Source organism: Triticum aestivum, chromosome 7A (assembly GCF_018294505.1).
Source record: "Triticum aestivum cultivar Chinese Spring chromosome 7A, IWGSC CS RefSeq v2.1, whole genome shotgun sequence".
Lineage (NCBI taxonomy): Eukaryota > Viridiplantae > Streptophyta > Magnoliopsida > Poales > Poaceae > Triticum > Triticum aestivum.
Window position 1 is genome coordinate 117,248,543 of NC_057812.1, and position 16,577 is coordinate 117,265,119.

Below are 16,577 nucleotides of genomic sequence, written 5' to 3' on the forward strand. Positions count from 1 at the left end.
GGGAGGAAGAGGGAGGCGCCAGGGGCTAGGGTGCGGCTGCCCTCTCCTCCCCACTATATATAGGGCCTCCTACGGGGGGCCGGCCCTAGAGATTGATCTCAAGGGGGGGCGGCCAAGGGGGTGGCTTGCCCCCCAAAGCCAAGTGGGGCGCCCCGCACCCCCAAGGGTTTCCAAACCCTAGGCGCAGGAGGACGCCCAAGGGGGGTGCACCAGTCAACCAGGGGCTGGTTCTCTTCCCCACTTCAGCCCATGGGGCCCTCCAGGATAGGTGGCCCCACCCGGTGGACCCTCGGGACCCTTCCGGTGGTCCCGGTACAATACCGGTGACCCCCGAAACTTTCTCGATGGCCGAAACTGGACTTCATATATATAATTCTTCACCTCCGGACCATTCCGGAACTCCTCGTGACGTCCGGGATCTCATCCGAGACTCCGAACAACTTTCGGGTTACCGCATACTAATATCTATACAACCCTACCGTCACCGAACCTTAAGTGTGTAGACCCTATGGGTAAGGGAGACATGCAGACATGACCGAGACGACTCTCCGGTCAATAACCAACAGCGGGATCTGGATACCCATGTTGGCTCCCACATCCTCCTCGATGATCTCATCGGATGAACCACGATGCCGAGGATTCAATCAATCCCGTATACAATTCCCTTTGTCAATCGGTATGTTACTTGCCCGAGACTCAATCGTTGGTATCCCAATACCTCGTTCAATCTCGTTACCGGCAGGTCACTTTACTCGTACTGTAATGCATGATCCCGTGATCAACCACTTGGTAACATTGAGCTCATTATGATGATGCATTACCGAGTGGGCCCAGAGATACCTCTCCGTCATATGGAGTGACAAATCCCAGTCTCGATTCGTGCCAACCCAACAGACACTTTCGGAGATACCCGTAGTGCACCTTTATAGTCACCCAGTTATGTTGTGACGTTTGGCACACCCAAAGCACTGCTACGGTATCCGGGAGTTGCACATTCTCATGGTCTAAGGAAATGATACTTGACATTCGGAAAAGCTCTAGCAAACGAACTACACGATCTTTGAGCTATGCTTAGGATTAGGTCTTGTCCATCACATCATTCTCCTAATGATGTGATCCCGTTATCAATGACATCTAATGTCCATAGTCAGGAAACCATGACTATCTTTTGATCAACGAGTTAGTCAACTAGAGGCTCACTAGGGACGTGTTGTGGTCTATGTATTCACACATGTATTACGATTTCCGGATAACACAATTATAGCATGAACAATAGACAATTATCATGAACAAGGAAATATAATAATAACCATTTTAATATTGCCTCTAGGGCATATTTCCAACAGCGCCAAGGGCTTGGTGTGTCCTCTTGGGGCGCCCCCTCCCCTCTATATATAGGTGGTGGGGCATGGGAAATAGCCCCTCCAAGCCCTAGGGCACAACTAAGGGGGAGAGGACTTGGACTCCAAGTCCAATCCTATTCCTACTAGGACTCCTTCCTTTTTTGCCTTCCCTAGCCACATGGGCTTTTGAGGACTTGGTATGCCTAGCCCAATAATGCCAGGGCGCCTCCCCGAAACCCATGCTAGCCCTTGGGTCATGGTAGACCCACTTGTGGACTTCCAAACCCCTTCGAAATCCCCCGAAACCTTCTGGAAGCTTTCCGAAACAATATCGAAGAAACTGCACCTTTTTTCGGAACCCAAAATATGACTTCCCACATATAAATCTTTACCTCTTGACCATTCCAAGACTCCTCGCGACGTCTGGGATCTCATCCGGGACTCCGAACAACATTTGATTACCACTAATCAAATATCCCAATACTACTCTGGCATCAACGAGCATTAAGTGTGCGACCCTGCGGGTTTGGGAATTATGTAGTCATGACCGAGAGACACCTCTCTGATAAATGGCCAATAGCGGGACCTGGATGTCCATATTGATTCCTACATATTCCATGAAGATCTTTTATGGATTGAACCTTTATGACAACATACATAATTCCCTTTGTATGTCGGTATGTTACTTGCCCGAGATTCAATCGTCGGTATCTCTATACCTAGTTCAATCTTTGTTACCGGCAAGTCTCTTTACTCATTCCGTAATACATCATCTTGCAACTAACTCCTTAGTCACTTTGCTTGCAAGCTTCTTATGATGTGTATCACTAAGAGGGCCCAGAGATACCTCTCCGATACACGGAGTGACAAATCTAAATCCCGATTCACGCCAACTCAACAGACACCTTCGGAGATTCCTGTAGAGCATCTTTATGATCACCCAGTTACGTTGTGACATTTGATAGCACACAAGGTATTTCTCCGGTATCCGGGAGTTGCATGATCTCATGGTCGAAGGAACATGTATTTGACATTAAGAAAGTAGTAGCAATAAACTAAACGATCATATGCTAAGCTGACGGGTGGGTCTTGTCCATCACATCATTCTCCTAATGATGTGATCTTGCTATCAAATGACAACTCATATCTATGGTTAGGAAACCTTAACCAGCTTTGATCAATGAGCTAGTCTAGTAGAGGCTCACTAGGGACACGGTGTTTGTTTATGTATCCACACGTGTATTTAAGTTTCTGGTCAATACAATTCTAGAATGAATAATAAACCTTTATCATGATTAAGGAAATATAATAATAACCATTATATGATTTCCTCTAGGGCATATTTCCATCATAGACCAGGTGTTGCTCGATCACGTATTGTACGTTGACGCCGGGATCTCTGGGTGAGAGTGTGTGGGAGCTTGGGGCTGTGCCCCAGTCTATGACAGGCATGCTCGGAGGCGAACACCGGCATCTGCAAAAGTATGCAGCCAATGCCTTCTGTAGTTGCTTTGCATGGCAAGAGAGCGTTGGTGATCTATCTGCGGCTTCCTATAGTGTGTGGTTCAGGGCCCAGCCACTAGGGCATTCCTTAGATAAAGAGGGTGGCAGCAAGCGCCACTGATGCCTCGTTGACTGGAGTGCCAGGCGACGACCATACAGGGGAGTGACCCCCGCTGGTAGGAGTTGGACATGATGATCTTCCTGGAGCATAGATCCGTGGACAACTGATCGCAAGACAGTCTTGTGGCATGATGCTATTTCCCAATCCCCCTCAATCCTGGACCTTCCAGGTGCACTGTTATCGACAGTAACAACAATTCAATTTTTACTTGCATTGAGCACTGATGAAATATATTGTATTGGTATCCATCTATGACCCTATCACCTATACTCTCCCTTATGGTACGTTTGGTTTATCTCGAAGTTTCAAGAATGACTATTCTCTTATCGGGCTTTTAAAGGCCTGGTAATGAGCAATGCTGCACTATTAATTCCTCGAGTTCTAGCAACCATGACTGCAACCATAGTTGGTAGCTCTGAAGCCAACTACTCCCTCCTTAATTGCTAGGCGTGTGAACTATACTTGTAGAGTTGTCGTACGTCATAATGCTCGGCAAATGATAATTGTTCCATTGGAGGGCTGGAGTGCACATTTGCATAATGGTTGGGTCAAGTTGACAAAAAAGATAGATATTGAGTCCTAGTAAATAACTTAACTATTACCCGGCTATATTATACGGCACAACCACCACTGCTAACATGGCATCAGTGATGGGGGTCTGTAGCGGGTGCCTCTAAGATTCTTTCCCGCCGCCACTGTTGGGTTTATTGCGCCCACCAGTGCTATGCATTCTTGGAGCAGTTTCCGCGTGAACATTAAACATCATGTTTGTATTTGTGTCTTTTAGATCACTACAACATAAGAGTAACATATTTGTATATGTACTTTTGGATGGCTCCCTTCCAGGACAAAAGTCTAAGCAGAAACTTTAATACATCAAACTATTACTGCACAAATTACAATTCACCTAACTTATGTGTTCAATTCAATACAAAATAGGTATCCTATCACGCAGATTACATCCCCGAATTATAGAGCAGGATTACCCGACAAGACGAAAATAAACACCATTCAGATCCAAGTATATAAAATCATATTTAGATATATCAGTGAAACTATTATCCTGCCCATTACAAAGATACACACATACAAAACATGCAACAAATTCTTAACAACCTTATAAAACAAATCCCTAACAAACCAACACTGCACGGTGTGCCACCGCGCACTACCCGCTAGTAACCAAATATAGTAGGACGTGGACTAGAGTCCACACACACCAACACTAGCCTAGCAAAACTTATGTATGGGCATGCAAGCCAAGCACAATATTGAAACTTCACATTCCTGATTCAAACACGATTGACATGTACTAAGTTGCAATATTTCCAAGACAGTTGACGATTATATGTGCTAAAGTAAATTACCAACTTCACCGGTGATTGTGAAGAGAACACCTGGACCGGGTGTTGCTTCAACGACATACTGTACGTTGATACCGGAGTCTTTGGGTGAGAGTGTGTCAATGTGTGGGAGCTTGGCCCTGGGCAGCAGTATATGGCAGGCCGCAGGCATGTGCAGAGGCGAACACCGACATCTGCAAAAGTGTGCAGCCAGTGCATTTTGTAGAAGTTTATTAGCATGGCAAGGCAGCGTTGGAGATCCATACACGGCTTCCTACAATGCCTGGTACAGGGCTTAGCTAGGGCGGTTCTCTTTTTTTTAAAGCAAACATTTAAAAATTTCAAATTCTATATTGAAATTTGAACAATGTTTTTATAAGAAGCGAAAAAATGTTTGAAATCCTAACTGTTCCGGAATTTCTGAACAAAATTTCAAAGAAGGAATGTTTTTAAAATATGTACAAAATCTAAAAAGTGTATACATTTTGAAATTTCTAAACATTTATTGAAAAAGAAAAATAAACTTGAAAAATGAAGTAAAATAAAAAGGAAAAAATAAAAAGGAAATAAAACAAAAGAATAAGTGAAACAAAAAAATAAAAAGAAAAGGAAAATAAAATAGAAAAATAAAAAGGAGGGAAAAGAAAAAAAGAAACAGGAAAAAAACAAAAAAACACAGAAACAAAAAAAACCTGTTCTGGAACCTCCAAAACCAGCTGGAAACTTCCAGGACATTCCCAAAACCGGGATCGATGCAAGGCACTCCTCGTTTTTAAATGGCCCGGCCCATCTCGTTCGATGCCTGTGCGGTGCCCCCGACAAATTGACGTAGAACGCGTCAAATAGGAAATCCGGACTTTAACCGCCTCATCACCTGAAATTTGTTTTTTTCTAGGCAAGCCTGAAAATTGATGGACTTCAATTGTGTTGCAAGTTAGTATTCTAAGGCACCGCAAAATCATTACAAACTGAAACATTTTCTGAAAATCATGAACAACTTTTTGAAACAATTTTTTTTGTAAATATAAAACAAAATTTGAAAAGTGAACAGTTTTCGAAACTCCTGAAGAAAATTTGAAAGAATCGACTTTTTTAATTTTGAAACTCCTAAAAATTGAAACATGAAATTTTAAAACTATTTTTAAAACGAGAACATTTTTTTTGAAGTTTGAAATATTTTTTCAAAAACCTTCCGAACAAATTATGTAAAAGACAAACATTTTTTGAAAAATGCTAACAATTTTGAAACGCGACACAATTTTTTAAACTCCTGAAAAAATGAAATGTGAACTTCTATTGTAAATTTTTAACATTTTTTTAAATATGGCAACATCTTGTTGAAATTCCGAACAATTTTTGAAAAATTTGTGAACATTTTGTAGAAAACATTCCGAAAGAATTGTGAAAAACACGAACAATATTTCAAAGCACGAACAATCTTTGAGATTTGTGATGATTTTTTGAAATGCGAACATTTTTTTGAATTTCTGAAAAAGATGAACATTTGTGAATAATTTTTGAAACATAAACCCTTTTCTCAATTTTGTTACTCTCTCCTTTCATCTATATAGGACGTAATGTGTTTCTCAGGATCGCCTTTGACTATTGATAAGACTAATTGAATGCCTATGCGTTGCCACGGGCTAATAAATAAACCTATCATATATCCATAAGCTTCAAGTTCAACATATTATTGATGCCCCTAATCTACGAACAGAAAAATTAATCTATTATGAGGCCCTCGATCGCCTTCTGCTATAGTCATTCCTATCGGCCATAACCTCGGATGGCTTGTAGCATTTACCATCCACTCGTTCCCTACAATTATGGTAGATCCAACATTTCCTCATAGGAAAATGGTATGCATGGGCGATCGATCCAATCACTTCATGGCCCGCTTCCCCCTAGTGAATTGTTGCTCGCAATCCCTAGTTAATTGCCCATGTGTTGAAATGAAGCTATGAATAGGTAGTTGTTAAATTGTGGCAAACATGTGAAGAGGGTTCTGTCTATCACAATACAGCCGAGGTCGCCTCCACCTTGCGTGTCAACCTCATCCACCTCGCACAACTCACTGGCCTCCCCAATGTAGGCCATTGTGAAGTTCGCTCCCGCACCCCAACCAGCAGTTTGTGCCCATAACTTTCTTTTACATGTCTTCACTACTTCCAACATTTCGTTCCAATTGTTAGTCATCAAAGGGAAATTGCATAGTGCACATGACCATGTGTGATAAAACATACTCCATACTTCACATGAACTATGAAAGGGAGTACTACACTTGTCACTACATAGATAGAGCAACATGACAAAAATTGCATTATACAACCATATCCTTAGAGCAGTCTGCACGTATTCTGCACGTAGTGTGACCTTGGGATCGTGGTGGCTGTTGTCGACCCCGTACCTGGCACAGGAGCCGGTGCACATGTCCTTGCGGTGGCGCACGATCTGCTTCTCATCCTTGCCGACGCAATCGTCCAGGTCCAGCTCCCGGTATGTAGAAGGCTTCACACAGAAATTGCAATATGGGCATACAACTTGTCCCGGCTTTTTGTAGAAAAAAGAGAGGAAGCATTCAGTACTTTACTAACATGCTATTGATTGGCAAAACAACTTCGCATGCTCTCTATTAAATGTGATGCTTTTTTTGTAATATGTAAAGGCATGTATTGCCCAGCTCCCGTTGCAATTAGAAAGCCATTACAAGCCAAATCACAAATGAATGGAGGGTCAAGCCACGTTCAAACATTACTAATCCTATCAGCCTTCCAAAAGGAAGTGCACGCATCAGCTAGTCAAAAGCAGGAGTAGAATAGAGGATGTAACAAGGAAATTATGTTTGGTTTTATGAAATGTGACAAACCTGCATCTCTATCAGTCAGAAGGTTTTTCTTAATTGGTTGGCCTCGTCCAAAACCTGAAACAAATATATTTACCAAGGGTCCATCGTACTGCAACCATATAGCATATACATAACAAGAAATAGTACTCTATTTACTTTAAGACTCCCATGTAGTAGTTCTGCAGGAAAATCTGTAGAAATCAGTTAAAGGTATGATGCGAAAGCTTCGTGTTTGCTTTGTGTTTTACACTGCATGTTTACTTCTCATACCTTGTAATGCTACTACCCTTGAGCAACCAAGTATCACTAAAGCAAACTGATATTTAACATACACCAAGTAAAAGGTCTGCAATAAAAAATGTAATTAAGCGATGTGCAGTTTAGTGGACGAATTAAGCAGCCGATCGAGTGGTAGAATGTGCAAATTGTCACATAAGTAAATTTCGCATAAGAGCTTTGTTAATTTAAGTGTAACAGGTTATGTTGATGTAATTCAGCAAGAAGGTGTGTTGTGTAGAACTACAGATACACCATTAAAGAAAAGACAAAATTCTATAACACCTACTTAGTGCATGAAATTAGCCACTACACTATAAATTGGATACATTCATTAGCAGGATAACACAACGGGAAGTACGTCTCATCGTAATGGGAAGTGCAAGAACCTAAGCATCTGAACCGACATATTGAGCGATAAAAGTCTTGCTATGAGTACAGATTGTACTTTCAAATTAGGCATGCAGATCAGCAAATTTTATGATCTAGCTATCACCTTTGCTATACAAAAATGTTATCCATGGATACTAAGGTACAGGATAAAATTATTTAACACTAAGATGGCAAGAAAAGAAACAATACATTGTCCATTTTTTTCTCTAATCTATGCAACCATCAGAATGTCACGGATTATAGGCCAAGTAAAGTTCTGAAGTACCATCATCAGATCTCTTGTCCAAGTGGCTGATCAAGAACATTTATCTTCAGTAGTATTAGATAGAAATTACCAGCCAACAATCTACCACCGATACATCTCTCCTTTGCTGAAGACATCTCTGCATGCAAACCTGAAGAATTCTATTAAAACTGAACATGCATAAATACTACGACTATCCGAAAAATAGTAATATTACACAGGAAGAGTAGAATGAGTAATATAAAATGATTTGGTAGCTACTATGAGAATGATGAGTTATTTGCAGCACTGCATCTTCTCCTGAACATTTCTATTTCTTTAATTCAGTAAAGTATAGAAGTCAAAAGTATAAGACATAAAACCTATACAGGTACATATGTCTCCACACTGAGTTCAATAAGATGAGATTAATCCTTGTGCTTCCATCAAAGTAATTCCTAGGATCCACACAGATCAAAATTTATAGTAAAACTTTCATTGTTCTTCAGGACCAAGAAGCTCATGCCTAGCATATACTACTACTTAACAAGAACAGCAGGTCACTTCAGACAAGGATGTATATAAAAGAAACAAGAAAGATAGAGAGATGGGGGGGTGCGAACCTTGCTGCTGTGGAGAGATGGTTTAGGTCAAGGTCAATGGAGCTTGCTAGCGTCATCGTCGGAGAAATATGTAAGGTTCGTTATCCACGTAGTTTGTGTGTTCGATTGGTTTCGCGGAAGCGGATTTTTAAAGCTTACGCACCGGGGTCGAGTTATCCTGGCGCTTGGTCCCGAGCACTGAGCCTCGAGATGCGCGTCAGTTAGGGCCGTTTATGCGAAGCCGTTACCGTGGCAGTCCTGGGTTACAGTACACATTGCTGCAGTCCCGCATGCAGGTTCTGGTCCATCGTAGGCTATGCGTAGTATTGTCTGTTTGTGCCGCTACTATACACGTCCGTGACTCCGAGCATCTCGTCCCCATCACCAACACCTTGTTCGTTCTCAGGGCATAGTTCTATGGATGAGCTCCGAGGCGGCGTTCCCATGGAGTGCGAGCACGGCCACGCCCGCGCCACTCAGCCGGACAACCATATGTACTAATTGGTTGCACATAATCTGTATGATTTGGGGCCGGTCGCTGCTCGTTATCTTCTATCGCAACGAACTGCAGGTAATCAGATCCCTTGCCCTGCCCGTTTTCCTGGGATACAGATCCGTCGTCGCCGTCGCCGCCGGTCATCAGCTGCTGAACTCCTCGTCGGCGGAGCACTTCTATGTCTGCCTACCGCTCCACCGGACAATCTGATTTTCCCCCTCCCCTTCTCTATACAACAGCTGTTTTTTCTTAAAGGATCCAACAACTGATGCAGCTACTCAGCTCTATCCCTTCTCTATGGTCGAACTCAGATGAATCCGCCGTCCCAGCATACTAATCGGGAGAGCACTATTCAAAGCCTGGATGGATGCTGATTCACGGGTCTGCTGTGTCCCTTGTGAAGATGCCCACATGTATTTGTCTTTATCTGGAGTCTGGACAAGCAGCAGATGCCTGAAATAGTATCACTACTAGGGGGTAGGCCAGATCACGGTGGTGAACCCCTGCAAACCACAGCGATATTAACATGCCACGTCATCCCAACGGAAATATGTGGCACAGATCCCCAAGTGTATGGACGTACAGGATAGCTAGATCGCGGTGCTAAAGCTCCGCTGAATGTTTTCGTTGGTTTCGCTCATTAAAGAGCATGCAGAACGGAGTGGGAGGATAGGGTGTTTGTTACCGGGCAGGACATGGCGAGAGGTGACGTCGGTGTTCATCCTTACCTTCGTTAAAGAACATGCAGAGTGCGGTGTGGGTGCCGGCACAGAGAGCGGCGCCCACACCGAGAGCGGTGGCAGGACAACGTCGACCATAAACTTCAGACGAGCTAGCGATGAGAATGTGTTGTTCTTGTTCGACGCGGCATCGACACCCATACCGTACTCGCCGGAGATAGACGGGTGATGGAGGTCGAGTAACCAACCCCATCGAGACGGGCGAGGCCATCTATGCAAGGACGGCGAGGTTTAAGTCAAGGGACTCCTCGACCTCGTTGACGCGAATGAAGCCATCGTGTATCCATGGGCGTCGCTTGAGCGGTAGGAAGGAGGTGAGACTTGCAGACAGTATCCATGCACGCCCGCATGAGCGCTGCCCCGGCGCGGGAGCGAAGAGGAGGATGAGTCGGGCCACGGCCGTGGGAGCAGCGGGCGCATGGAGGAGGAAGACCAAATTGATCTAGGAGGGAAATCCTGTGAGTGGCCGTCGGCCAGTAGCGCAATGAAGAACGACTGTCACTACAAGAAATATGTCAACTTATGACCTTCTGTCAGTGACCCTCGAAGAATTGGTCATAAAGTTATGACCATTTTAGACCAATTGGTCAAAAGCTGTCTGGGGGGCTCTAAACCCTAAACCATAACGACCATTTTGGTCAGAAAGGTCATAATTTCATTAGAGGAAATGGTCATAAAGCAAACAGCGCTAGTCCGCTGCCTTATTTCTAGTTGTTAACGACCAATATAGATGGTCATAACTTTGTAAATTGTGGTGGGTTGCTATGACTAGGCGCCACCTCATCAGTTTTGTCTATGTGTCATGTCCATATGGCAGTTTTTGCCCTAGGTTGTGAAGCAACCTATATTACTGTCATTCCCAAAATTCACAAAAAAATCTCATAAATTCTTTGGGTCATATCTTCGTCAAATATGTAAAAACCTTCCTTGCCTAGTTCAAAAATAATTCAAAAATATTCATTTTCCTATTCTGTTCAGAACAACAGTTTGTGAAGGAAGTACCACTTTGGCATGTCGAAATAGTATCCATTTTCTACAGTGCTTTCCTATGCCCAAATAACCATCCTCCAACAAATACCAGCTCAATCCATTCATTATTTTGAGCCGAGCTTCAACATTCGTAGTTATGTCCAATGTGGTAGTTTGCAAAGCAAGTACCACCTAGGCTCCTCCTTTTGAGCTAAAAAATTTGTGAAGACGGTCTTCTTAGTAACTGATCATCCTCAGCCAAAACTCACGCCCATTAGCCATGTACATTTCCCGTACCGCTAATCAAACACTTGGCTGCTAATTCATGTTTGAGCATCGATCGGTCTCCTCGTGAGAATCTTATGTTGTAATTTTCTTCCTAGCACCTACCTGGGGAGTGCCCAACCCACTAGACATGCCTATGCCGCCCAGAACACATGGCAATGCCAGGGTCACGCGGTGACCATGCGGCGGGCATGCGAGTTTACGCGCTCTAGAGTTGGGGCCCTCGGCCACCGCCCAAACCTCGACGTATCGCCACCAAACCATGTATTTATGATTAAATAGGTACTTATGTACCTAGAAATGATTTTTGGAAAAAATAAATAGCAAACTATGAGACAACTGCAGTTCAAATTTGACCCGCTTCCAACTAAATCGGCGGAAATTTGTCTTTTTCACGAGAGGTGGATCAAAACTTTTTACACCCAACCATTTTGTCAATTGTGCATTAAATATGGCCTATTATTTTAGAAAAATGATTTGGTCCAATTTTGCAACAATTATTTGGGAGGTCCTTCACAAAAAAACCTCCTTTTGGGCACTCGAAAAATGGAAAATGGTTTTTTCGTCCAAAGAAAATGAAAACTTCCTTAGGCAACATTGTTTACCATTCCAATATGCACCCTTGTGCACAATATGAGATCGTTTGAACAAACTATGCCATGAATGTGGCCATAAGATTGATCATTTGGCTTGAAAGCCATTGATCTCCACACGTGATAGCTCGTTTCTGAGAACACTTTTTTAAAATAATTGCCGTATTATAAGTTTGTTATTTTTCTTGGGAACTTGGCCACATATAATGACACAATGCAAAGGTTTCCCGATTTTTTGATTTTTTTGAATTTTTTATGCCCGTTTCAAAATGCGGTCAAAACGGCGGGAATGACCGTTCCTAGCTAGTGGTTGAATCTTGGAATTTGTTTGGTGTTTCTCTGATTAAATAGGTACTTATGTACCTAGAAATGATTTTTGTAAAAAATAAATAGCAAACTATGATGCAGCTGCAGTTCAAATTTGACCCGCTTCCGACTGAATCAGCGGAAATTTGTCTTTTTCACGAGAGGTGGATCAAAACTTTGTACACCCAACCATTTTGTCTATTGTTCTTTAAATATGGCCTAGTATTTTAGAAAAATGATTTGGTCCAATTTTGCAACAATTATTTGCGAGGTCCTTCACAAAAAAACCTCCTTTTGGGCACTCAAAAAATGGAAAATGGTTTTTCGTCCAAAGAAAATGAAAACTTCCTTAGGCAACATTGTTTGCCATTCCAATATGCACCCTTGTGCACAATATGAGATCATTTGAACAAACTATGCCATGAATGTGGCCATAAGATTGATCATTTGGCTTGAAAGCCATTGATCTCCACACGTGATAGCTCGTTTCTGAGAACACTTTTTTAAAATAATTGCCGTATTACAAGTTTGTTATTTTTCCTGGGAACTTGGCCACATATAATGACACAATGCGAAGGTTTCCCAATTTTTTGAATTTTTTTGAATTTTTATGCCCGTTTCAAAATGCGGTCAAACGGCGGGAATGACCGTTCCTAGCTAGTGGTTGAATCTTGGAATTTTATTGGTGTTTCTCTGATTAAATAGATACTTATGTATCTAGAAATGATTTTTGGAAAAAATAAAGAGCAAACTAGAAGGCAGCTACAGTTCAAATTTGACCCGCTTCCTACTGAATCGACGGAAATTTGTCTTTTTCATGAGAGGTGGATCAAAGCTTCTCACACCCAACCATTTGGTCAATTGTGCATTAAATATGTCCTAGTATTTTAGAAAATTGATTTGGTACAATTTTGCAATAAATATTTGGTAGGTCCTTCACAAAAAAGCTCATTTCGAACACTCAAAAAATGAAAAAATAATTTAAAAGAACTCATTTCTCATAACTCTTTAAAAAATATTTATCTTATTTCAATTTATGATTATTCCTGAAAACAATAGTCAAATTTGCTGACACAATAAAACGTTTTTTTTTTCAAATTTTCATGTCATAATAAAATAGCTAACATGATTTAGCACATAATTTTAGTCGATTATGACCAATTTAAATGGTCAAAATATCATACCTGTATACTGCGTTCTGATTGGTCTAGGGGCCTCTCACGCGGATCATGGGTAAATCACCGTCGGATCACCTGGATCTAACGGCCCGCACCAAACATGGATGTGTCCCCGAAACCCTAGCTCTGTCCCGTGGTCATTTTCCATCCACCCCCGCCTCCTTTCTTTCCCTCGCTCTCTACTCCTCCTCTCCCCTTCCAGATCTGGCGGAGCTCCTCTCGATCCCCCCCTTCCTCCCCGCCAGCCGCCGCACCCATTCTCTCCAGATCCAATCCAAGACCCCCGTCCACCGTCCCCTTCCTCCGCCGTCGACGTTCGCGCTCAAGGTCTCCGCCTCACCCGCCCTCGCCATTGCCTCCTTGGCGGGGTTGCCCTTCTTGGCGTCCACTTCCGCGGCGTCGAGGGCCGCGCCGCCGCGGCCAGGAGGGTCTCGCTCCGCGGGGCCGCACCCGCGACCTGCTACCCCGCGCCCGCACCAACTCCGGCGCGGCTCCACCCGCCGCTCCCACCCGCCACCGGCGCCAAGGCCGTCCCCGCCCACCAGGTCTGGGATCCCGCCGCGGGGTTCATCGTCAAGGTCCTCGCCGTCTCCGAGTTCTTTGTCAAGGTCCCCGCACATCCTCTCCTCACCCCCTAGATCGGAATCGGCGCCTCCCTCCGCCGCTGGCCGCCATGTCGCCATCTCTGTTCGAGGTCAGCTCCCCTCCCTCCCCCTCTCTCCTCTCTTTCTTGTTGCGCGGCGCAGGTGGAGGTTGCTGAATTGACCTTGTTTTTTCGCTTGATTCCTTCCTGCTGCAGGGGCTCACCAGGTCGCTGGCCATGACCGTGCTCTCCGAGGTCAGCGACAAGACCTTCTTCACCGCCGCGGTACCCCACCCCACCTCACCTCCTCTCGCTCATGTCCCGCTGCTGTACAAGAGACACCGGACTGCTGTCGTCCTCCGCTCCTACTTGGCTGTTGAGGTACTCCCGAATCTCGTCCATGAATCTCTCTCCCCGCTCCGGCCCTCCCCCTTGACAAATTTCCTCACAATTCATTCTGTAGTACAGGTGTTCGTTCATTCTTCCTGCTCCAGGCATCCGGTGGCCGTCCTCCTCCTCTTCTCCACGCCATCCATGGCCACAACAAAGGTAACACTCCAATCTGGTTCGTGTGTATTCTGCTATTGTGCAGCCTGTTTGTGGGGTTGTCAGCAAGCCATGGTGTAGATTAGGACGGCCAGGAGCTTGGCGGCCGCACCATCAGCGTCAGCCATGCCAATCAACACCCCCGCCGCTGGAGGGCATGAACAGCAACAAGGAGGTCGGCCGCCGACCTTTAAATCCACCAGCTTATCAACTTATCGTCTCTGTTTAAGTTATCAAGTCTCGTGTGGCAGTTTAAGTTATCAGTCTCGTGTGGTGGTTTAGTTTATGGTCATGAGATGAGATGGAACCTACCGAATGTCTATCTATCTGTGTTGCGTATCGTTCGCTTATGCCTGTTGAACATGCACTAGTATCATTTAACCAACTGCAGTGGTGAAATGTAGTAGTATCGTTTAATCATTTGGCCGATTTCACGTAATTGATCTCCATCCTTTATCCCATACTCGGTGTGCGTGGTGGAATACTGATGCTCTCAACGTGCTCTGTTGAGGATGTGGTTTACCTGAATTGAGAAAAATACTAGATGGTTTGTGTGTTGTGCTTCCGAGATAAGAATCAGCTATATAATGTTGTGTGATGCTCTATCGCTGAGCTACCTGTCAAGTTCATTTGTGAATTGAAGGGACGAGGTGTTCTGACTTACTTATCAGGGAACAGGGTAATTGCTATACATTTCTAAATGTAGCGAGTGGTATCCTTGGACTGGATGCTTTGTTTTCTCTGAACCTTTCCAAGTTTGAACAGTGGTTGGGTCTGTGTTTTCTATGAACCTTTGCACCTTGGCAAGTCTTTTTTTTGAGAAGTGAACCTTTGCAAGTTGGACAGTGGTTGCATCTTTGTTTTCTCCGAACCTTTGCAAGTCTCTTTTCACTTCGGGGCCGTGTCTTCCTCCGTTTGTATGTTCCCAAGTGTATCTCTCACCCAAATAAAATCAGAGAAAAGATAAAACCAAGGGAAGAACATAATGATGAGCTGATACCAGCACCTCCGCCTGGGAAATATACAAACATAATGCTTCCCAAGTATACAAACTGCACATCCTACTTAGGATAGGACTCATATTTAGCCATGCTTTAGTCACTGTGCCCTTAGTTCTTTTTTTGTAGGGAGCTATGCTTATCATCAGAAACTCTTGGTGATGATGTTATTCCTCTTTTGGTTCATGTGTTGCAATTATATACCACATAATTCTACTCCATGTGGTGGACATAAGTATCTTAGTGACTTCATTTGAGTGTGCATTCTGTTAATTCTAAGCTTCTCTTGCTGTGAAAATGTACCTCACTGACCGTCTGTCTATTTATTGTGTACTTCTTGCATGAGGAGGTGACTAGTGATGCGGCGCGCGAAGCAGCAGTAGGGGAAGGGGGTCTCCTGCTCGAGGAGGCGGAGGAGTAGGGGCGTGCCCAGCCGGCAGCCCTGTCCTGCTTGTGGGGGAGGGGCAGGAGGGGTCTGCTCCTCTGCTTCCATTGCGATCGCGGCAGGTAGCTCCTCCATCTCCGTCCCCCTCTTCCTGTGCTCACTACTTCTGCTGCTAAGTTGACGAATATGTGATGCACTTGTCCCAAGGAATTTTAGAGGGATCTGTATGAACAAGTCATGTTTTTATTTTATTTTATTTAGGTTGTTAGTTACCAAACAGAGAGAGAAGATGAGCTCATGCTTGGATTTTTTTCTGCCAGCACATGATTTGTATGTATGCAATCATCATCTTGCGTGTGCGAGCTGGTTCTTTGCTTGGGCATCGCGTCGATGACCAAGTGTTAGTGCCGATTTGTTGTGGTGGTGCTCATCTGGCCATTGATTTCTTGCTGATAATTTGTCTACTCCACTTGTTTATTTTTACTGAAACCTTTGTTTGCATGTTTCTAAAATACAGAGAAGAACACCCTGTGTTCTGGTAAAATATTTGTTGGCTATGATATGAAATTCCATGATGTGTGTGTTGTTTCAGTTTCTGTAGCTACAACAAAGTCCCAGTTTACTCTGTACTTGCTGCTGATGATTGCTAGCTAAATATACAGCGGCGGTGTCCAGGAGGAGAGCAGCGGGCTGGAGTAGCCGCCGCTGGTTTTCTTACTGGTTTTTTTAAATGTCACAACTTACTATGCCGCTACCTAGTAAAAACCAACTTACTATGCTGCTACCTAGTAAAATTATTTCTGTGTTTGATGCATGGCCTATCTTACTTCGTGCTTATACATTCTGTTC